The following is a 24,137-nucleotide window of genomic DNA, read 5'->3' as shown; positions in this document are numbered from 1 at the left end:
ATATAAAAAAATAAATATAAAAAATAGATTTGTGTATGTTGAACCAGCCTTGAATCTCTGGGAAAAAGCCTGCTTGGTCATGAAGAATTATTTTTTTGATGTGCTGTTGGATTCAATTTGCTAAGATTTTGTTGAGGATTTTTGCATCTATATTCCTGAAGAATATTGGTCTGTAGTTTTCTTTTTTTGTTTTATCCTTTCCTGGCTTTGGTATCAAGGTGATATTGGCTGAGTTGAGGAGAATACCATCCTTCTCAATGTTTTGAAATAATTTCTGCAGTATAGATATGAGTTCTTTGTAAGTTTTGTAAAATACAGTTGTGAACCCATCTGGTCCAGGGCTTTTTTTTTTTTTTTTTTTGGAAGATTTTTTATTGTGGCTCCAGTTTCTATACTTGATATTGGCCTGTTAAGGAATTCTATTTCCTCCTGATTGAGCTTAGAGAAGTTGTGTGTTCCCAAGAATTTTTCCATTTCCTCCACATATTGTAGTTTTGAGATATATAGATTATTATAGTATTCAAAGACAATATCTATTTAACATAGTGCTGGAAGTCCTTACCAGAGCAATCAGAGAAGAGACGGGAATTAAGGGTGTCTGAATGGGAGCAGAAGAAGACAAACACTCACTCTTTACTGACAATATGCTATTATATCTAGAAAATCCCAAGGATTCAACCAAGAGACTCCTGGAATTGATAAATGAATTCCGTAAAATCTCAGGATACAAAATTAATGCACACAAATCAGTGGCATTCATATACACCAATAACAGTCAAACCAAAAATCAAATGAAAGATATAACACCTTATGCAATTGCATCAAAGACAATTAAATATTTATGAATATATTTAACAAAGGAGGTGAAAGACATATATAGGGAGAGCTATTAAACACAGAAAATAAATTGTAGAAGATCTAAACAGATGGAAATCCCTACCATGTTCATGCATTGGTAGAATCAGTATTGTTAAGATGTCCATACTATCTAAAGCGATTACATAATTAACACAATCCCTATCAAAATATCGCCACAATTCTTTATAGACTTGGAAAAAATAATTCTATGCTTCATCTGGAACCAGAGAAGACCTCGTATAGCAAAAGCAATCTTAAGCAAAAAGAACAAATTGGGAGGCATCAGTATGCCAGACTTCAAACTTTACTTTATTATAAGGCTATAGTAAGCAAAACATCATGGTACTGGCACAGGAACAGAGATACAGACCTTTGGAATAGGACGGAGATCCCAGATATAAAAACATCCTTATATTGTCGTCTAATCTTTGACAAAACTGACAAAAGTATACATTGAGGAAAAGAATCTCTATTCAATAAGTGGTGTTGGCAGAACTGGATATCCACATGCAGAAGATTGAAACTAGATTCACCATCTCTCACCGCTCACAAAAATTAACTCATAATGGATAACAGACTGAATCCTAAGGCATGAAACCTTAAGAATTCTGGAAGAAAATGTCAGGAAGACTCTTTGAGACAACGGCCTGGGCAAAAAATTTATGAAGAAGACCCCCAAAGCAATCACAGTAGCAACAAAAATAAACACATGGTACCTGATCAAATTAAAAAGCACAGCCAAGGAAACTATTATTAGAGTGAATAGGCCACAGAATGGGAGAAAATATTTGGTTTCTACACATCCAATAAAGGGCAATAATAAGAATCTATCTAGAACTTAAAAAATCAACAAGAAAAAAATTAAACAACTCCATCAATAAATGGGCAAAGGACATAAACAAAAACTTTTCAAAAGAAGACCTATGGCCAGCAAACATATAAAAAGGTGCTCAAACTCTCAGCAGCGCAGTGATTGGATGAAAAAGAAGCTCCAAAGCACTTCCAAAAGCCAAACTTGCACCAAAAAAGGTCATGGTTGCTGTTTGGTGGTCTGCTGCCAGTCTGATCCAGTACAGCTTTCTGAATCTCAGACAAACCATTACATCTGAGAAGTATGCTCAGCAAATCAATGAGATGCACCCAAAACTACAATGCCCGCAGCCAGCATTGGTCAAAAGAAAGGGCCCAATTCTTCTCCATAACAACACTTGATCACACCTTACACAACCAAAGCTTCAACAGTTGAACAAATTGGGCTACAAAGTTTTGATTCATTCACCATATTCACCTGACCTCTGGCCAACCAACTACCATTTATTCAAGCATCTTGACAACTTTTTGCAGGAAAACACTTCCACCACTAGCAGGATGCAGAAAACGTTTTTCAAGACTTCCTCCAATCCCACAGCACAGATTTTTACACTATAGGAATAAACAAACTTATTATCATTAGCAAAAATGTGTTGATTGTAATGGTTCCTATTTTGATTAATAAAGATGTGTTTGAGCTTAGTTATAATGATTTGAAATTCACGGTCCAAAACCACAATTACTTTTGCACCTACCTAAATAAATAGAACACCAAAAGTGTATGAAGTAAAAAAAGAAAAAAATAGATAAATTGTTCTGTTTAAAACTTTGTGCATCAAAGGACATTAACAGAGGTATGAAAAGACAACCCCAAAAGTGGGGGAAATATTTGAAATTCAAATACTTGATAAAAGCCTAGTATCAGAATATAAAAAGAACCCTTACTGATCAACATCAAAAAAAGCTTAATTTAAAAATGGACAAAAAAACCTAAATAGATATTTCCCCCCCCCCAAAGAAGATACACAAATAATCACATGAAAAGACAGTCAACTTCATTAGTCATTGGGGAAATGCAAATCAAAAGCATGATGAAATGTTACTTCACACTCACTAGGATAGCTACAATAAAAAAAAAAAGAAAAGAAAAGAAAAAGAAATAAAGGAAAAAACAAGTCCTAACGAGGATATAGGGAAACGGGAACACCTGTACATTATGAATTGAAATGTAAAATGATGCAGCCAACTATACAAAAGAGTTTGACACTTCTTCAATAATTTAAACATAGCATTACTATAGGACCCAACATTCCACTTCTAGGTATATAAGGAAAAGAATTAAAGACAGCCACTCAAAACAATACTTGCTTCTAAATGTTCATATCAGCACTATACACAATAGCCAAAAGGTGAGAATAACCTATATTCCATCAACAGATTAATAAACAAAATGTGACATATACATACAATGGGAAATTATTCAGCCATAAAAAATAATGAAGTACTGATATGTGCCACAATATTGAATAACCTTAAAAACATTATACTAAGCAAAAGTGTTCTATTGCACAGCACAGTGACTATAGTTAATAATAATGTATTATGCATTCCAGAATTACTAAAAGAGAGAATTTTAAATGTTCTCGCTGCAAAGAAACGATAAATATTTGAAGTGATGGATATGCTATTAGCCTTATTTGATCATTTCACAACATATGTTAGTCTCATTCCCTAACTCTAGCATTTACTTGTGCCTTGGAAAGGGCTTGGAGTGTTGTGAGGTAGGGTGGATCCAATCGGCACTGCACAGAGCCATTAGGCACTGTGCGTCACTACTGCATGGTGATCAATGACTGTGGGCTGGAATGAGCAGAGGGAAGTCCCCATTAGTCAGCAATGTCAGGGGCAACTAACTTAGATTCTATGTGCAGCTTGTGTACAGTACTCCATTGAGTGGAGGCTGCATTTTCTATGGGTGTTGATGGGAATCTTAGTCATTAGCAGAAGTGCTTACCTCTTTGAAGAGTGGATACATAAGTGGAGGCTCAGCCTTCTCTGCCCATAAAAGCTCTTTGGGTACTTACTTCCCCCCTTCCTAGGTCTGGTTCACCTGAGATCACAGAACTAGAAAAAGAATGGCAAAGGTGGGTCTTAGTTCCTGAAGCTATTTCTCAGTCTGGCATATGCAACAAGCAGCTTTGTGGCTACCCTGAAGCAAAAAAAAAAAAATGGCCTGAGGAAATTTCTTTTATGAAGCAGCAACAATAACAAGAAAAAAGTGAGTGGTACTGAATCATACATAAATTTTTCTTCTTCCTTTTCATTTGCAGTTGAACACCTAAAACTTGAATTTACAAAAACTGCTTCAGAATATGCAGAAAAGAATAAATAGATGATGGAAAATACAGAAAAGAGTTATCAAGAACATGTGAAACCACTTGAGAACAGAGAGTGGGATAAGGCTCAGTTGTTGAAAAAATAAAACAGGACTCTAGCTCTTAAATTTCAGGTATCCATTGTTCCATCTCAATTTTCTCTTCTGCTAGCCCCAGGCCAAAACACAGTGTAAGCGTTAGAGTATTATGTCTGGAATAGTGGCTTTCTAGCCTCGGCACTCTACTGCACTTTTTATTCTCTTCCACTGAGTGGATGACACCCACCTACATTAGGATGGTAATCAGCTCACTGATTGTGAATGTCAATCACACCTAAAAAATACCTTCATGGCAATATTTAGACTAGTATTTGATCAAACAAGTGGACACTATAGTCAAGCCAAGTTGATACATAAAATTAACCATCATGCCAGGGCAACAATATTTCAGGAACAATAAGAAAAGCACTTCTGAAAAAAGAAAAGAAAGTTCAGGAAAAGTAGTCACAGACCTAGAAGACTCAGAGATGAATGATCTATTTGAAATTAAAGGAGGAATGAATTTCAAGAAATGGTGCACCAAAAGCTCTTGAGGAATTAATGTAAATACTACAAGAAGAATAATTTAGCCATATGGGGCAAGTTATAGTACATATGGGATAGGGAAGATGAAGAGAGAGAGAGCCCAGTTGTAGACAGCAAGGGAGGGCCCTGAATCGGAAACTTGGGTATTCAACTGCACATTTTTATTTTCCATTCTACTGCTCATCAAAAACAGTGTGGGATTAGAGCATGATGCCCACAAAAAAGTCTTTCCATCGCACACAACCTACTCCAATTTTCAATCCATTCCTTTTCTATCACTGCTAATCTGTGCTTGCTAAGAATCTTTTATAAGTAGACCATGCTCCAAGGAGCCTGCATTATTAATATCATTCAGTATACAGTAGCTATGAATTTCCAAGCCCTACACAAAGTGCTTTATGCATTGCAGATTTAAACCCTCATCTATGGCATAGGAGACACCTATAATACTTTTTCCAATCAGAAATTTGTGATTGCATGAAAGATAAGGGACTGTCATTGATCATACCTTAAAAAAATACAACCTGTCTTTCCTACAAAATGGGGTTCATAGTGATTTTGTTTTTTGCATTACCTGGTATGACTATCTCTGAAAGCACTATAGTGAGCATGAAAGTGCCCAGCATGCCAGTGCTTTCTGATTCTCCAAGACTTACTCCAAGTCTATGTTGAGCCTAAAGTTTAGCTGAGAAATGTCCTGTGGGCCACACAGGTCCTGATCTCAATATTGTTCTCTTCCTGCTCCTACTAACATTTTGGAGGCTTCCATGGAATTCTCTAATTTGATACCTCTCCTGATTCTGAGAATCTTGAAATGACTTTCCTGTCAGATTTCAACCATCCTTCTTAGGTCCATGTATGGAAATCCAAAATGTATAGGTAAGATTTGCAGAAAAAAACAATTATTTTCTATTAATACAACCATTCACACAAAATGGTGAGTGTAAATATGAGTTTAATATGAGTTTTAAAAATGAGCTTAAAAAATGAATTTAAAAATATATGAGTTTAATATGAGTTTCAATATGAGTTTAAAAAAATCCCAGGATTGAATTCAAAGGTAATAATATTACAGGGAAAATTCTAAAAAACTCTTCAGAAGCTAGAAAAAAAGGTCCATGAACATTAGCACTAGGCACAGGACCCTCAAGGAGAGTGATACCATCACAGTTAAAAAGAAGAAAATTTCAGGAAAAAAATGTCAAAAGCTCCCGAGGAATTAATGTAAATACTAAAAGGAGACTATTTTAGCCATATGGAACAAATTTTATACCATGTAGATTTTTAGGTTTGTCTTTCCTGCTTTAGGTGTGGAAAGACTTTCCCAAGGAGAGATTCAGAGAAGACAGCACAAATCTTCTGAAAGATATTGTGTATATTCAGAGAAGCAGAGAATCGAGGCCACCATGTATCATGCACTAAACATCCAAAGAACATAGCTTTCACATCCATCTCCTTCTGCACACTACACAAGTTGAGTGAGCAACTTCAAAATATCAGGAAAATTGCCACTAAAATTGAAAAAATTTACCTGTACATTTTTGGGCCATTAAGTTTGCTATTCATTTCTTGTTGTTTGTTGTAATAATGGTTAATGTGATCTTTAACTGGATACAATATTTGAAATCATGCATATTTACTCTGCAGAAATTGAGTAATCAAGATGCATTTCATAACATGGAGATATTAGAGTTCTATTGAGGGTAGAGTTGTTCTTCCTCATGCTCACCACACTTCCAAATATCCTAGGCCCACACTCTTTCTCGAGTTTTTACTTTTGTCCTGGGATGGGGTTGGAGTGTTGTGAGCCCTTAAAAAGCTCAAAATTTGACTCTGATTTTCTCTCTACTTTTCTACTATAACATCAATTCCTGGAAGTGACTGAGGAAAGAATGCTAAGCTAAGAAGGATAAGACAATAGAAGGTACAAAAGTAAGAACAACTCATTAATCCAATAATATCAATCTAGCCAACTGTTTCAGGATGTATATCACTCAGGATCCTTTAGTACAAACAAAAGATTCTGATTTTTAGTCAAGAAAATTAATTATTCAGATTATTAGGAAGCATATAGAATCCACAGGATGGGAAGAAAGCCAGACTGCATGGCCGTTCAGTGAGGAACAATGCCACCGTGGAATGAAGTAATAAGGCCAAACCCACAGCTCATGCTGCCTGGCACCATGTTCTGCATATTGACTGCCTGAAGCTCTAACAACATCAGTGCTGAGGCTATGGACATGTCCACCTTCACATTTGCAGAAAACCAACTCCTCACGTAAAGCAGTGTCCGTGAGTCACTCACATTTGCATCTAAGTCTCGCAAAGGTCAACCTGCTTGGCAGAATCTGAATCTCATGCTTCACCATAGCAAAGACAGAGAATTAGAATTGTCTGTCTTCTAATATGGGAAGTAGAGACCCCTATAGCCTTTTCTGCCTCATTAATGTCATCCAAACCAGCAAAGTAGAGCACTGTGTTTGTTCATATTATGGTGGGAATAAATTAAGGATTTTTTTAACTAAATTCATATAACTAAATATGAACACACAATGAATATGAAGATGCAACAATCTTTTTAATTTTTATCTTTGCTAGGGAACTCAATATCCCTTTTAATTTTTTTTCCTCTACTGGTTTATAAGTTATACACATTATTAACATTCTTTAGGTTACTTTTAATTTAACGTTCATATTTAACAAAGCTTTAAAAAAAAGAACTACATGCATACCTCATTTTATTGCACTGCACTCTTTTGTGCCTTGTAGATGTTGCATTTTTTACCAATTGAATGTTTGTGGCAATCCTACAAGGAGCAAGTCTATTGGTTCCATTTTTCCAACAGCATGTGCTCACTTTATATCTCTGTGTTACATGTTGGTAATTCCTACAATATTTCTAACTTTTTCATCATTTTTATACCTGTTATGGTGATCTGTGATAAGTGGGCTTTGATGTTACTATTGTTATTTTGGGGCACCACTAACTGTACCCATAAGGATGGCAAACAAACAATAATGTTGTGTATGTTCTCACTGCTCCACCAACTGACCAGTCCTCCATTTCTTTCCCTCTCCTGTGTCCTTGCTATTACCTAAGACATGATAATATTGCAATTAGGCCAATTTATAACCCTGCAATGGTATCTAAGTGCTCAAGTGAAAAAGAATAGTCACATCAAAAGGTAGAAAATGAGTAAACTTAGTAAGAAAGGTATGTCAAAAGCCAAGATAGGCCAAAAGCCAGGCCTCTTGTACCAAATAAGTAGCCAAGTGGTGAATGGAAAAAGAAAGTTATGGAAGGAGATTAAACGTGCTGCTCCAATGAACACATAAATAGTAAGAAAGAGAAACAGCCTTATTGCTGATATGGAGAAAGTTGTAGTGGTCTGGATAGAAGATCAAACAAGCCACAACATTCCCTTAAACCAAACATTAATCCAGAGAAAGGCCTTAACTGTTTTCAATTTTATGAAGGCTGAATGAGGTAAAGAACATGCAGAAAAAAAGTTAGAAGCTAGCAGAGGTTGGTTCATGAGGCTTAAGGAAAGAAACCGTCTCCATAACATAAAAGTGGAAGACGGAATAGCAAGCGCTGATATAGAGGCTGCACCAAGTTATCCAGAACACCTAGCTAAGATATTTGATGAAGGTAGCTACACTAAACAACAGATTTTCAATGTACATAAATAACCTTCTATTTAGGAAGAAGATAATAACCTTCTATTTAGGAAGGAGATGTCATCTGTTTGACTTTTATAGCTGGAGAGGAGAAGTCAATGCCTGTCTTCAAAGCTTCAAAGGACAGTCTGACTACCTTGGCAGTAATGGAGCTGATGATTTCCAGTTAAAACCAATACTCATTTGCCATCCTAAAAACCCTAGGGCCCTTATGAATTATGCTAAATCAACTCTGCTTTTGCTCCATAAATTAAATAATCAAGCCGGTATGACAGCACACCTGCATACAACATGCAAATGTTTTAAGCCCACTGTTGAAGCATACTATTCAAAAAAAATTTCCTTTTAAAATATTATTGCTCATTAGCAATGCACCTGGTCACCCAAGAGCTCTAAGAAAGATGTACAAGGAGTTTAATGTTGTTTTATGCTTTCTAACACAACATCCATTCTTTAGCTCATGGATAAAAGAGTAATTTTGACTTTCAAGTCTTATTATTCAACAAATACATTTGTTAAGTCTACTGCTGACATAAACAGTGATTCCTTTGATGGATCTGGTCAAAATAAATTTAGAAACCTCTGGAAAGGTTTCACCATTCTAGATGTCATTGAGAACATTCATGATTCATAGGAGGGCATCAAAATATCAACATTTACAGAAGTTTCTTCCAAACTTCATGGATGACTTTGATGGGTTCATGACTTCCATGGAAGAAGTAACTGCATATGTAGTGGAAATAGCAAAACTAGAATTGGAATAGAGCCTGAAGATGTAACTGAATTGCTACAATCTCATGATCAGACTTGAATTAATAAAGATTTACTTCTTATGGATGAGCAAAGAAAGTGGTTTCTTGAGATAGAACATACTCCTGGTAAAGATGACATGAATATTGTCAAAATGGCATCAAGAGATCTAGAATAGTACATAAACTTAGTTGATAAAACAGTGGCAGAGTTTGAGAGGAATGACTCCAATTTTGAAACAATTTCTGCCATGGGTAAAATGCTATGACATGCCATAGCACACTATAAAAAAATCATGTATTAAAGGAAGAGCGGATCGATGTAGCAAACTTCTTTGTTGTCCTATTTTAAGAAATTTCCACAGCCACCCCATCCTATTGCACACTTTATTTTTTTTTTAATTTTGGCATATTATGGGGGTACAGATTTTAAGGTTTCAATAAATGCCCATTTCCCCCCCTCCCCCCAAAAGTCTGAGTCTCCATCATGACCATCCTCCAGATGATGCACATCTCACTCATTATGTATGTATATAGCCGCCCCCCTCCCCCCTCCCGCCTGCCCAATACCCTATTACCGTAGCACCTATGTGTCCACTTAGGTGCTACTCAGTTAATACCAGTTTGCTGGAGAATATATCTGGTGCTTGTTTTTCCATTCTTGGGATACTTCACTTAGTAGTATGGGTTCCAGCTCTAACCAGGAAAATATAAGATGTGCTATATCACCATTGTTTCTTAGAGCTGAATAGTACTCCATGGTATACATATACCACATTTTATTAATCCATTCTTGGATTGATGGGCACTTGGGCTGTTTCCACAGCCTTGCAATTATGAATTGTGCAGCTATAAACATTCGAGTGCAGGTGTCTTTTTTGTAGAGTGTCACTGGATCATTTGGGTAGATGCCCAGGAATGGGATTGCTGGATCAAATGGTAGATTCACTTGTATCGCTTTAAGGTATCTCCATATTGCTTTCCACAGAGGTTGAACTAGTTTGCAGTCCCACCAGCAGTGTAGGAGTGTTCCTCTCTCTCCGCAACCACGCCAGCGTTTATTGTTTGGAGATTTTTTGATAAAGGCCATTCTCACTGGGGTTAAGTGATATTTCATTGTGGTTTTGATTTGCATTTCCCTGATGATTAGAGATGTTGAGCATTTCTTCATAGGTTTGTTGGCCATTCTTCTGTCTTCTGTAGAAAAATTTCTGTTCAAGTCCTTTGCCCACTTTTTAATGGGGTTATTTGATTTTTTCTTCCTAATTTTTGGGGGTTCTAAGTATATTCTAGTTATCAGTTTCTTATTGGATGCATAGGATGCAAAAATTTTCTCCCCTTCTGTAGGTTGTCTGTTTACTTTCATGACTATTTCTTTGGCTGTGCAGAAGCTTTTTAGTTTGATCATGTCCCATTTATTTATTTTTGTTCCTGCTGTGATTGCCTTTGGGGACTTCTTCATAAACTCTTTGCCCAGGCCGATGTCTAGAGGAGTGTTTCCAACTTTTTCCTCTAGAGTTCTAATAGTTTCATACCTTAGGTTTAAGTCTGTTATCCAGCGTGAGTTGGTTTTTGTGAGAGGTGAAAGGTGTGGGTCCTGTTTTAGCCTTCTACAGGTGGCTATCCAGTTTTCCCAGCAACATTTATTGAAGAGGGATTCTTTTCCCCAGCGTATGTTTTTGTCTGCTTTGTCAAAGATGAGATGGCTATATGAGGATGGTTTTATATCAGGATTCTCACATCTGTTCCACTGGTCAATATTCCTGTTTTTGTGCCAATACCATATTGTTTTAATTACTACAGCTTTGTAGTATAGTTTGATATCTGGCATATTAATGCCTCCCATTTTGTTTTTGTTGCCTAGAATTGCTCTTGATATTCGGGGTCTTCTTTGGTTCCATATGAAGCATAAAATTATTTTTTCTATATCTGTGAAGTATGCTGATGGGATTTTAATAGGTATTGCATTGAATCTGTAGATCAGTTTGGGTAGTATAGACATTTTGATGATATTGAGTCTGCCGATCCATGAGCATGGTATGGATTTCCATCTGTTTACATCCTCTGCTATTTCCTTCCTCAGTGTTTCATAGTTCTCCCTGTAGAGGTCTTTTACCTCTTTGGTTAAATATATTCCTAGGTACTTTAATTTCTTTGTTGCTATTGTGAAGGGAATTGAGTCTTTGATTTGGTTCTCAATTAGATTGTTGTTGGCGTATATGAATGCCTCTGATTTCTGTGTATTGATTTTGTATCCTGAGACTTTACTAAATTCATTGATCAGTTCCAGGAGTTTCTTGGTTGAATCCTTGGTGTTTTCTAGATACAATATCATATCATCAGCAAACAGTGAAAGTTTGATCTCTTCTGCCCCTATTTGGATACCTTTGATTCCATTTTCCTGTCTGATTGCTGTAGCCAAGACTTCCAGCACTATGTTGAAAAGAAGTGGAGATAGTGGGCAGCCTTGTCTGGTTCCAGTTCTAAGTGGGAATGCTTTCAATCTTTCCCCATTCAGTATGATGTTGGCTATGGGTCTGTCATATATGGCTTGTATCATTTTTAGGTATGTCCCTTCTATGCCTATTTTCTTAAGTGTTCGTATCATGAAAGGGTGTTGAATTTTGTCAAAAGCTTTTTCTGCATCTATTGAAAGAATCATGTGGTCTTTGTTTTTGCTTCTGTTGATGTGGTGAATTGCATTTATAGATTTACGTATGTTGAACCATCCCTGCATCCCTGGGATGAAGCCCACTTGGTCGTGGTGGATTATTTTTTTGATAAGTGTCTGGATTCGGTTAGCTAAGATTTTGTTGAAAATGTTTGCATCTATATTCATTAGGGATATTGGTCTGTAGTTTTCTTTTTTTGTTGCATCCTTTCCTGGTTTTGGTATCAGAGTAATATTCGCTTCATAAAAGGTGTCGGGGAGGTTTCCGTTCTTCTCAATGTTGTGGAATAGTTTCTGCAAGATAGGTGCTAGTTCTTCTTTGTAAGTATGGTAAAATTCAGGTGTGAAGCCATGTGGAGGAAATGGACACATTTCTAGAAACACACAGCCTCCCTAGGCTCAACCAGGAAGAAATAGATTCCCTGAACAGACCAATCTCAACAGCTGAAATAGAAACAGCAATTAAAAATCTCTCTATTGCACACTTTAAAACTACAGAATAGTGTAACATGACTTTTATATGCTCTGGGAAACAAAAAAATTTTTGTGACTCACTTTATTGTTGTGTCTGGAACCAAATCGTCAATACCTCTGAGATATGCCTGTATTTACTCTGCCATTATTTAAAACCTGATTATCAAATGCATGCAGATTGAATAATCTGTGGAAATAATGAAGCTCTGGAAGATGATTTGTTAGTTTTATCATTCTATAGAGAGGAAGGAATCTTTTAATCCCTTGGCTTTGGGGCAAAGCAATGTACCTGGGTATGTTAAACACTCTGTCTCTACTCTAAAAGACACGATGGTTGCAAGAGGATTTCATTGGTGAATACATTTAGATATAGGACCAATGTTATTCATTTACTTAAAGAGTTCACCACAGAGTCTCTTTAAGCAGGAGTAAGCTAATTTTGGAAGGTTTTCTGTAAAGGGTGATAACATGAAGATGATCTTTATTTAGCAACATACAGTAAAGAATTGTTGAATATGCAAAGGTAGGACTGGAACTTTGTTTAGGGTGATGGAGTACTCACCTAAACTTCTGTTTATAAAAAGTGAATAGTAATTTGAGGTTCAAGGTAGAGGAAAGAACTATCTTAGAGAAGAAAGAAGGTCCCCAAAAGATGGCTGTGTTGAAAATTACCCACCATCACCAAAACTTGGAGTAGGGTACAATCTTAAACACAACTGTCCTGCTTTAGAGAGAATCCAAGGTAATAAAGAAATTAGGAAGGTATAAACCCAGGGGACAAGCAGTAAAGGGGGAGAATTGGCAGCAGGTGACACCCAGGGTAGAAATGGAGAATTCAACAGATGCACAAGATCCCAGCTAACTTCAGTTAAAAAAAAAAAAACAAAAAAAAAAAACTCCTCTAACTCTTATACCTTAAATTTAAGTTCTTCTATCAATGGTTTGACAGAAGATGGATGAAATATTTATAGGACTCCTGCCAAATATTTATCCACAGATAAAATATATGGAACTAAACATTCATATCTTTGTGGCCATGTCTATCAAAGTGAAAAGTTGAGAAGAAAATTTTGTGGGATGCAATTTACAAGACAGTATGATTTGCTGAGGAAAAAGGAAAGAGACAAAATGCAGATTAAAGCTACTGCTAAAGATTCATCAGGCGAGTGGGATATATCGAGAACCCTGCCTGCAGGTATATAGTAATGCATGATCAGGGTAGGCAAAACATACAGAAGAAATCAAGTGAAGATAGAGTTTATCTTGAATGCTTTTAGATATATCTGGACAAACACCTCAAACTCACCTACCCAGGGAATGAGAAGGAGGTATATCTTCTATTCTTTCAAAATATCATCAGATCTTACAAAGTGAAAGATTTAGGTCTTTCCTTCTCAGAATAAACCCTTCTTTTCTGTAGTGTAACATCCTTTGATTATGAAGCTGGATTTTGGTATCAATGAAAAGAAGGCAAGGGGGAAAATGTGTATAGGTAATTACGTTCTCACTTAATGCAGCTGGAAGTGAATCAAGGTTCACAGTTACTCGTATCTTACCCTCTGCTTTATCCTGACCAAATTTTAGTTAGATTTCTCTCCTCCCCATGACACCCTGACCTCTGCATGCCCACAAGCCTGAGCAAGACTTAAAAGCATACATGTGCCCTTAGGAGCTTATCTTGAGAACAGGCTGACCACAATGAAACATTTCCTGTCAGGCATTTCCCCTTGCTTGTCCAAATTCCCTGTAAGTTCCTGTAAAACTTTTCTTATGTATCCCACCCTACAAAACAAAAGCCTTTTTATGTCTGATTTTGAGAAACCTGTAGATTCCTGAGATCAAAGCACTCTCCTGATTGCAATAGTCTTTCATCTGAATAAAGTCTTACCTTATCTGAGGTGGGGCAAGGGCAATATATATAACCTAAACATTTGTACCCCCGTTATATGCTGAAATTAAAAAATAGTCATCCCTTATCTAAGTCCAAATAAGGAATTTCTGTCTTTTTTAAAATTTTAATTGACAAGTAACAATTGTATATATTTATGGGGTACAATGTAATGGTTTGATATACTATACATCATATATCTAATTAACATGTTCCTCATCTCACACACTTATTTTTCTTTGCTGTTCGAACATTTAAAATCTACTTTCTGGCTGAGTGAAGTGGCTCACGTCTGTAATCCTAACACTGTGGGAGGGTGAGGAGAGAGGATGGCTTGAGGTCAGGAGTTAGAGACCAGCCTAAGCAAGAGCAAGAATTCATCTCTAGGAAAAGTAGAAAAAATTAGCCCCCATGTAGTGGTGAGCACCTGTAGTCCCAGCTACTTGGGAGGCTGAGGCAGGAGGATCACGGGAGCCCAGGGATTTGAGGTTGCTCTGAGCTAGGCTGAGGCCACGGCACACTAACCCAGGCAGCGGAGTAAGACTCTGCCTCAAGAAAAATAAAATAAAATTGACTCTCTCAGCAATTTTGAAATACACATTACATTATTATTCATTATAGTCATCATGCTGCACAGTATACCAAAACAACCTGTTCTCTCTAACTGAAACTCCGTACCCTCTGAGCAACATCTCCTCTTCTGTTCCCTCACCCGACTATTAGCCCCAGCCTGTGGTAACCATCGTTCTACTCCCTACTTCTATGAGTTCAACTTCTTTAGATCCCACATAAGTGAGATCATACAGTATTTGCCTTTCTGTGTCTGGCTCAGCTCACTCACCATAATGTCCTCCAGGTTCACCCACGTTGTCACAAATGATAGAATATCCTGCTTTTCTAAGGCTAAATAGCATTCCTTTGTGTATATATACCACATTTTATTTACCCATTCATCCATTGGTGGAGACTTAATGAATGGATTAGTTTTTATTAGACAAAGTTAATAGTTACATATCATACAACAAATTGAATTTAGTATATGTACATTGTGGTCATTATTTTCTCTGCCCTATGGTCCAGTGCTATTGGGGGCTTCTGGGAAAATGTTTTCTTCGCAGAAAATAAAGGACATTTAGGAAGGACATTAACTTTACATTCTCAATATGTCGATTCTACATGTGGTACCTAGAATTACAGCTGTCATTTTGGGAACATGAGGGAGGCTAACCTAAAAAAATACAAATGAGGTAGTCAAAGAAGGAAGTAAAAAGAAATTTGTATTATTAATGATACTCTTGAGCTGCTAATTAACCAATACCTTCAATGGCCTACTTCCAGATTTCTTCAAAGGATAGGTTATAATTGTTCTTAACTTGGGTCATTTTAAGTCTTCTAAATTTGTGGCCAAAATAATCACTCTTTTTTTGCTTTTGCTTATATTGTTTTTATAATTTAAAAAATCTTGTTAGATAATGATCAAACATAATTAGAAAAAATTATGTAAAACATAATTAGAAAAAATAAACGTAAGGAAGGTGACCACAGCATGATATAAACATCAACAACAACAACAAAAAACCCATAAACTGTTCCAATAGAAAAACAACATCTAGTGGTAAATCCTAGTACAATGACCTTCAGGATGTAATAATGCTGAGTAATGATTGCCCATACATTGTTCAGGTTTATGGTGCACTCTTATGAGAAGGTGACTGTTAGCTCTGTACGGAACTCATGTCTACCTCGTTTCATAAGTTTTACAAATATGTATATAGTATATTAGATGATGTTATTCCAGAAGAAATTTTAGGCAAAATCACTTTAGCAGCTTTGAAAGCACTAAATCACTTAAAAGAAAACTTGAAAATTATTCGCAGAGATATTAAATCTTCCAATATGCTCTGGAAAGAAGTGGGAATATTAAACTCTGTGACTTTGGTATTAGTGGACAGCTTGTGGACTCCATTGCCAAGACAAGACATGCTTGGTGTAGGCCATACACGACTCCTGAAAGAATAGACCCAAGGGCATCTCTACAAGGATATGATGTCTGCTCTGATGTCTGGAGTTTGGGGATCACATTGTATGAGTTGGCCACAGGCTGATTTGCTTATCCAAAGTGGAATAGTATATTTGATCAACTAACACATGTCATGAAAGGAGACCTTCCACAACTGAGTAATTCTGAGGAAAGGGAATTCTCTCCAACTTTCATCAACTTTGTCAACTTATGCCTTACAAAGGATGACTCCAAAAGGCCAAAGTATAAGGAACTTCTGAACCATACCTTTATTTTGATGTATGAAAAATGTACTATTGAAGTCACACGCTATGTTTGGAAAATTCTAGATCAAATGCCAGCTACTCCCAACTCTTCCATGTATGTCAATTGACATTGCTGCTACATCAGACTCTAGAAAAAAGGGCTGAGAGGAAGCAATACCTAAAGAATTTTCAACCTGTGTTTTTATTGCTCACCCAGACACCATGTGCAATAAGACTGTTGTTCATTTCCATCATGTCTGTATACTCCTGTAACCTAGAATGTGCAGCCCTGTCAGATCTGATTGATCACACAGTGCTAGCGCTGGTCAGAGAGACCTCATCCTGCTCTTTCATGATGGACATATTCATGAAATGTGGAAGTCAGTATGATCAAGTTGTTGATTGTAATGAGGTCACATCTTAAATCCATTTCTAGACTTGAAATCTGGAGACACAGCTGCTGGAATGGTGTTTTGTCAGACTTCCAAATCCTGGAAGGACGCAGTGATGGACGTACTATGTTTGAACGCAGAGACTCGGGCTTGTGGGAGAGGAGCTTGCACAGCCTACAAGACACATGGCCTTCTGAAGCTGGGAGACAAAGGAGGCATTTACTTTCTTTACCAAGTGCAATAGATTTACTGATATTCTGTTGCTTTACAGTCACAGTCAATGATTGGAGATCGATGTGCTCAGCCAAATTTCCTGTTTGAAATATCATGTTAATTAGAATGAGTTTATCTTTTACCAAAACCCATGTTGCATTCAAAGAGGTGAACATTAAAATATTGAGACAGGACAGAATGTTTTGTTTTCTCCTTTATGAGTCCTTCTACTCTTCACTGGGAAGACTCAGGAGTCTTCCACTTGTCAAAGAAGGTGCTGATCCTAAGAATTTTTCCTTCTCAGCATTTAGTATGCTGCCAACTTGATGCTCCACCTGGCACAAACTACCAGGACAGAAAGAAAAAGGAAAGTATAGAGGGTGAAGCTTACAGATGTTTCTAATTCTAGTATCTTATCTGGAAAAACTTGTAGCAGCTATATATTTCCCCTTGGCCCCAAGCCTGATATTTTAGCCATCATAGCTCCCTAACAGGGAGGAGCAGCTAATAGCAGCGTGCCTTGATTGATTAAATAAAGATGTCTTGTAGGCAGCAGAAGACCAAGTCTCAGTTGTTTGCTTCTTGCCATCACTGGTCCAGGACTTCAGTTTCTGAATCTGAATCTCTTCCCTATCCTCTTCCCCCTCCCTTTCCCTCATGCTCTATTGTCACTATGTGACTTTGCTTAATCAAATATTTTGCCTTTTTTCCTATATCGAAAACCTTTATAATTACCAGGGTCTACCTTATCAAGGATTTGTAGGCCCAAATCTCTCACATGCTCTAATGTTTAAAAGGCTGAGAAAAGTGGAGCCCAGCTGATGTGATAGGTAATAGCAATATATCTTTTCTAAGAGACACATTTGACCAAATGAGTATCTGAAATGACAGTCTTTTAGATAAGGTCATCACCTGCTAGAATCTCTAGTAGTTCACTATCATTTCTTGGAATTGGAATTCTGCCAGGAAATATATATATAAAAAAAAGAAAAACAAAAACCCCAGAGGAGTTATAAGAGACCATTTAATCTGTGGTCTTTTTCTGTGTTTCTTCATTTACCCATGAGCCAGGCTCTCATTAGGTTTTGCTCCAGCCTCCCTGGCACTGAACTTTAGGCTTTGTATGACAGGTAAGCAGCACTGTGAGTGGCTCAAACACACTGTGGTATGAAACAGCCGTGGTCTGAGATGCAGGCGATGCCATTATAGAACCAAATCATGGCAGGTATTGCTGTATCAGAGTGACAGTTATAAATATAAAACAATAAAGGGAGAATAGTGCTGTTTGTACAGTTTACATCCTTGTAAACTGCAGAATTCAGAAATAATTTTAGTCCACTCACCTAATTTCCCTATCTTCTCCCCTATGGCATCCTAAACCGTTAGACTTCCCAGTGTTGTGAAAGGAGGCATTGTTTTATGTCTTCCTTCGACCATACCAAGCCATCATCCTCCATTGCTCCTGGGGACTCAAGAGGAATTTGTTCCTCTGCTCTCAACTTCCTGTCTGGCTCAGCATAGGGTCACCTTTCCATTATGCAGATGGAAACAAAAGCAATTCTGGCTGTCCAAGAGCTAATCTGACTGTTCTATTATGTGGATGACCACATAAAAAGGCAATTTTAGTGGATTATTCATAGATTATTATGAACTACAAACTTAAGGGCAAGGAGTTTATTTCAATATATCATTATTAAAACAAAAATGTGTATAGTGTTCACAAACTGTGAAAATAGTGTAAGAACTGACATTGTGAGCTCTGGTTATTTTTCTCTTATACCATAGAAAAATGTATAAAAATCATCAAAAGGTTAATGTGCATGAATATTGTCTTATCTGTCTGTAAAAATGGAACTCAGTAACATAACAGCTTCTTGGAACTTTTAAACATATTATCCTGTATTCTTGTTTGAATTCCTCTTCTATTTAAGATATATACATATATTGATGTGTTTATGTAATAGTTCTGTCCTTTTGCCTGCAGATTGGTTGTAATAAATCTAGGATGTGACGAAAAAAAAAAAAGAATCTCTGGCAGGTTCTGGCACTTTTCCCTCAGAATTACACCCGATACATACATACATACATATATATATATATATTGAGAGAGAGAGAGAGAGAGAACCATCTTCCTCCCATCTCAGAAGACTCATATTATGTGTTTTTGACACCTTTGTTGAAAATCAATTGACCATGAATGTGTGGATTTATTTCTGGGTTCAGTATTCAGTTACATTGGTCTATGTGTCTGTTTTTATGCTAATACCATGCTGTTTTGACTACTATAGACTTTGTTTTATTTTCACTATAGGGACTACTGCAATGATGTAGTTGGGGCAGATTGATCAGGCTCACCTATGAATACACCAATGAGAAGTAGGAATTTATAGCCAAGGAACAAAGCAGCAGCATGAATAGATAGCAAATTATTTAATACTAAGAGGATATGGTAATTCTTGCTAAACTGATCTAAAAATATTCTTGAAGGAGGCAGGCCAGGGTGTTCATACATCACCTGGGGGATGATAAAGGATGAGGAGGATGATCTGATATTGAAGTGAATAGATATTGAAGGTGAGGAGATATTGGTTAACCTGATTTAGCAGGAGTCTAATCTAGGTTCTTAGAGGAAATGCCCAAGGATGGGGCCTTGTTGGGTTCAGAGAAGCTTGATTAAATTTTGGTCAAAGAACAAATCTTTGTCAAGGGGAAAGATCCCATGTATCTACTGATAAATTGACACTTTTGTCAGAAAAATGCATAAAAAGGTTTTGGAATAAGTGTAACTAATATCAGCTGAGAGGCCCTATTCTTTTTGCCACTTTTCCTTAGTTAGCTATATGACAGAGCTGACCAATCAAAGCAGAGCAAAATCCTCATCTGATATAAATGATGTTGAGGATTCAGCAGACTTCATGAGCATCTTTCCAGACTTTGTGTGGACCCTGAGAGATGTGAACCTGAAGCTGGGAGCAGACGGATAATCCCATCACAGCAGAATTCTCTGAAGCTACAGCAAGGTAACAAGTACTAATAATTGGAAAACAGAGAAAAAATACCAGGAATTATCATTTTGTGAACATATTTACTTTCATAGTTCCCTATTTCTACTCACTAGGCTATGCCTAAGAAGCAATTCTTGCCTAGTATATGACTTAATATAGTCAATTGTAATTGCCGTATTCTTCTGGTCATGGGACAGGTTTCTTTGCCTTTCCCTTTTTTCCTGTACTATAATTAGGCGACTTTCATCCCATATTTAGATTTTGTGATGTTACACATAACAAAACAATATAGAGAAGGAACACGTTTAAAGAAATAGTTTAAAGTGATGCATAAAAACTGGATTATAAATTTCCCTTTTTTATCTCTCTTCTGATACTCATGTAAAAGCTAAAAATTTTAACCTTTCCTCAGTCTGTATGGAAAAATTCTCCCAAAAGAAGAAATGCTTTGCCTCCCATCCACCCTCTGAGTGGAAGAAGATTAACCAGTTTGAGATAATACATGATGACAAGCTGAGTTGTGATTTTGTCCAATAAATGGCAAGATTCTATTTCTACATCTTCAGCCCTTCCAAGACCAAAGCTCTTTTAGGAGACATCAAGCTTCCCAGACCATGGGAGGTCTCTTTCCAATCCTTCCACCCATTATTTTTTTTTAAGTAACACAGTCAGTCACTATTGACAATTTTGGCCTTTTAATTGGAGCATTTACTTCACTAACATTTTTTAATTTTTAATTTTTTAATTGACAAATAATAATTGCACATATCCATGAAGTATATAGTGATGTCTCAATATATATATAGTATATGCTGATCAATTCAGGGTAATTAATAAATGTATCCATCATCTCGAATATTTATCATTTCTCTGTGTTGGAAAAGTTCAATATTCTCCTTCTAGCTATTTGAAACTATATACTATTGTTAACTACAGTCATTGTACAGTGGTATAGAACACTAGAACTTATTCTTCCTATCTAGCTGTAATTTAATATCCTTTAACAAATCTCTCCATATCCCTCCCTTCCCAATCTGTAGTATTCTCTGTTCTACTTTTTTATTTCCACTTTAACTTTGTTTAGCTTCCACTTATGAGTGTGAGAACATGTAGTGTTAAGCTTTCTTTATCTGGCTCATTTCACTAACATCATATCCACAAGTTCTATCCATGTTGTGACAAACTACAGGATTTCATTCTTTTATATGGCTGAATATAAATATATATTATAAATATACATATTATAATATATTTATAATATATTTAAATATATGTCAATGCCATACATATATATATATATTTATTTATTTTTTTGAGACAGTCTTGCTTTGTTGCCCAGGCCAGAGTGAGTGCCGTGGCGTCAGCCTAGCTCACAGCAACCTCAAACTGGGCTCAAGTGATCCTACTGCCTCAGCCTCCCGAGTAGCTGGGACTACAAGCATGCACCACCCTGCCTGGCTAATTTTTTCTATATATATTAGTTAGCCAATTAATTTCTTTCTATTTATAGTAGAGACGGGATCTTGCTCTTGCTCAGGCTGGTTTGGAACTCCTGACCTTGAGCAATCCGCCCACCTCGGCCTCCCAGAGTGCTAGGATTACAGGTGTGAGCCACCATGCCTGGCCCAGATATGTGTATGTATGTGTGTGTGTGTGTGTGTATATATATATATATATATATATATATATATATATATATATATATATATCTCACATTTGCTTTATCCGTTCATGTGTTATTCTTGGACACCTAGGTTGATTCCATATTTTGGTTATTGTGAATACTACTGCAATGAACATGAGGGTACAGACATATGTCCAATAAAATTTCTTCTCTTTTGGATAGATTCCTAGTAGTGGATTTGCGGGATCATATGGTAGTTCTATATATAGTTTTTTGAGGGACTTTCATACTGGTCTCCATGGTGGATATACCAGTTTGCATTCACACCCACAGTATATAAGAAGTCCTTTTTCTCCACATCTTCACCCACATTTGTTATTTTTTGTCTCTTTGATAATGGCCATCCTAACTGGGGTGAGATGATAATTCATTGGAATTTTGATTTGCATTTCCCTGAGACAGGGTCTCACTCTGTCGCCCTAGTTAGAGTGCAGTGGCATCATCACAGTTCACTGCAACCTCCAACTTCTGGGCTCAAGCGATTGTTCTGCCTCAGCCTCCCAAGTATCTGGGACTACAAGCACCTGCCACCAGGCCCAGCTAATTTTTCTGTTTTTTTGAAGAGACAGGGTCTGGCTCTTCCTCCTGCCAATGACCATGAGAGTGAGTTTGGGAAGTGGATCCTTTCCCAGTAAAGCCTAGAGTTGGCCACAGCCCAGCAGGCACTTTGATTACAGCCTGTGAGAGACCACAAAGGACACCCAGCTAAAGAACATCTAGATTCTTGTGAACTTTATTTTATTTTAATTTATTTATTTCAGCATATTATGGGGGGACAAATGTTTACATTATGTATGTTGCCTTGCCCCACCCCCATCAGAGCTCCAAGCGTGTCCATCCCCCAGATGGTGCGCATCGCACCCATTATGTATGTATATACCCATCCCCTTCTCCCCCCTCCCATCTGCCCAATGCCCGATAAATGTTATTCCTATATGTGCAGTTAGGTGTTGATCAGTGAAACCAATTTGCTGGTGAGTACATGTGGTACTTATTTTTCCATTCTTGGGATACTTCCCTTAGTAGAATGGGTTCAGCTCTATCCAGGAAAATACAAGAGGTGCTATATCACCGTTGTTTCTTATAGCTGAATAGTACTCCATGGTATACATATATCACATTTTATTAATCCACTCATGTATTGATGGGCACTTGGGATGTTTCTTGTGAACTTTAAAAGCTATAAAATTATAAATTCTGTCTTAAGGCACTACGTTTTGGGGCAAATTTCTTATGCAATAAAAGATAACTAATACAAAAACTTTTACCTGACTTGTAAAATCATACACTATTATCTGCTCTATGTCTTTATATAATTGGAAATGTTTTGTTTTATGTTTGTCTTCTTTATCTCAACATTGGGTGTTAAAATTCATTCAACTTGTTGGATTCTGTAATAATATTTCACTCCAGGTACCTAGAAGTGCAATTATTCAATATATAATATGTGTTTGTTCATTTCATAGTATAGAACATCAAATAGTTTTTTAATATGATGGTCACAATTTATACTCTCATCAGCAATGTATAAAAACTGCAATGCTCCACCTTCTCTCCATCACTCGGGTATGTCAACCTTTTAATTATAGTGATTCTAGTGGGTATGTACATTTACTTCACAGTTTAATTTGCTTTTCTTTGACACGAGATTATTAAGGAGGTTAAGCACTTTTTCATGTCTCTTGTTCATTAGAATATCTTTTTATTGTGCTTATTTAAGACCTTGGTTTCTATCTCTAAGAAGTTGTCTTTCCTTAATTTGGAGACTGCTTTATATATTCTGCTCATGTACATATGGTTTTCATAACCTTTAATTTGCCTTTTAATTATTTAAATTGTGTCTTTGGATGAATAGTAGTTCTCAACTTTAGTACAATTAAATTTGTTGATTCTTTGTTTATAGTTAATGTTTTTTGTCATGTTTCCCCACCTGCAGGAACATGAAAATAATGTCTTTGATGTTTTTCTAAAAATTGTATTGTTTTGTCTTCCAAATTTGGACCTATAATCCACCTAGAATTGATTATTTTAATGTCAGGAAGTGGGAACCAAGTTTAATGTTTTTGCTATGTATATATATTAGTGTAACATTATTTATTGAAAAAATTATCCTTTAACAGTAGTTGCAATGAATCAACTCACTATATATATATATATTTATGAGTCTGAGAATTGCATTGATTCTATAGATAAATTTGACTCTTCCAATCCACAGTCATGATATATCCCACAATTTATTAGCCCTTTAATTCTTCCAGAAATATTGCATAGTTTCCAATGGATAGTCCTTACATATTTTAGTAGATTTATTCCTAGAGTTTGTCAAATGATTTAAGTAAACATCTTTGAAGCAAAAATACATATACAGAAGAGTGGACATGTCATAAACATACAGTTCTATGGATTTTCACAAACTAAACACATCCTAGAATGTCAGCACCCAAAGAAAATTCAGAACATAACAGTTTCCCCATAGCCCTCCTCATGC

At 36.5% G+C, this 24,137-nt stretch overlaps 1 pseudogene; it reads left to right on the top strand.

Annotated features, from left to right (window-relative positions):
- Positions 1-15,253: 15,253 nt before the first annotated feature.
- LOC105862722 (dual specificity mitogen-activated protein kinase kinase 4 pseudogene) lies at positions 15,254-16,571 on the top strand (annotated as a pseudogene).
- Positions 16,572-24,137: the final 7,566 nt, after the last annotated feature.

Source organism: Microcebus murinus, chromosome 2 (assembly GCF_040939455.1).
Source record: "Microcebus murinus isolate Inina chromosome 2, M.murinus_Inina_mat1.0, whole genome shotgun sequence".
NCBI lineage: Eukaryota > Metazoa > Chordata > Mammalia > Primates > Cheirogaleidae > Microcebus > Microcebus murinus.
The sequence above is the reverse complement of the archived record's forward strand: the minus strand, read 5'-3'. Positions and strand labels throughout refer to the sequence as shown.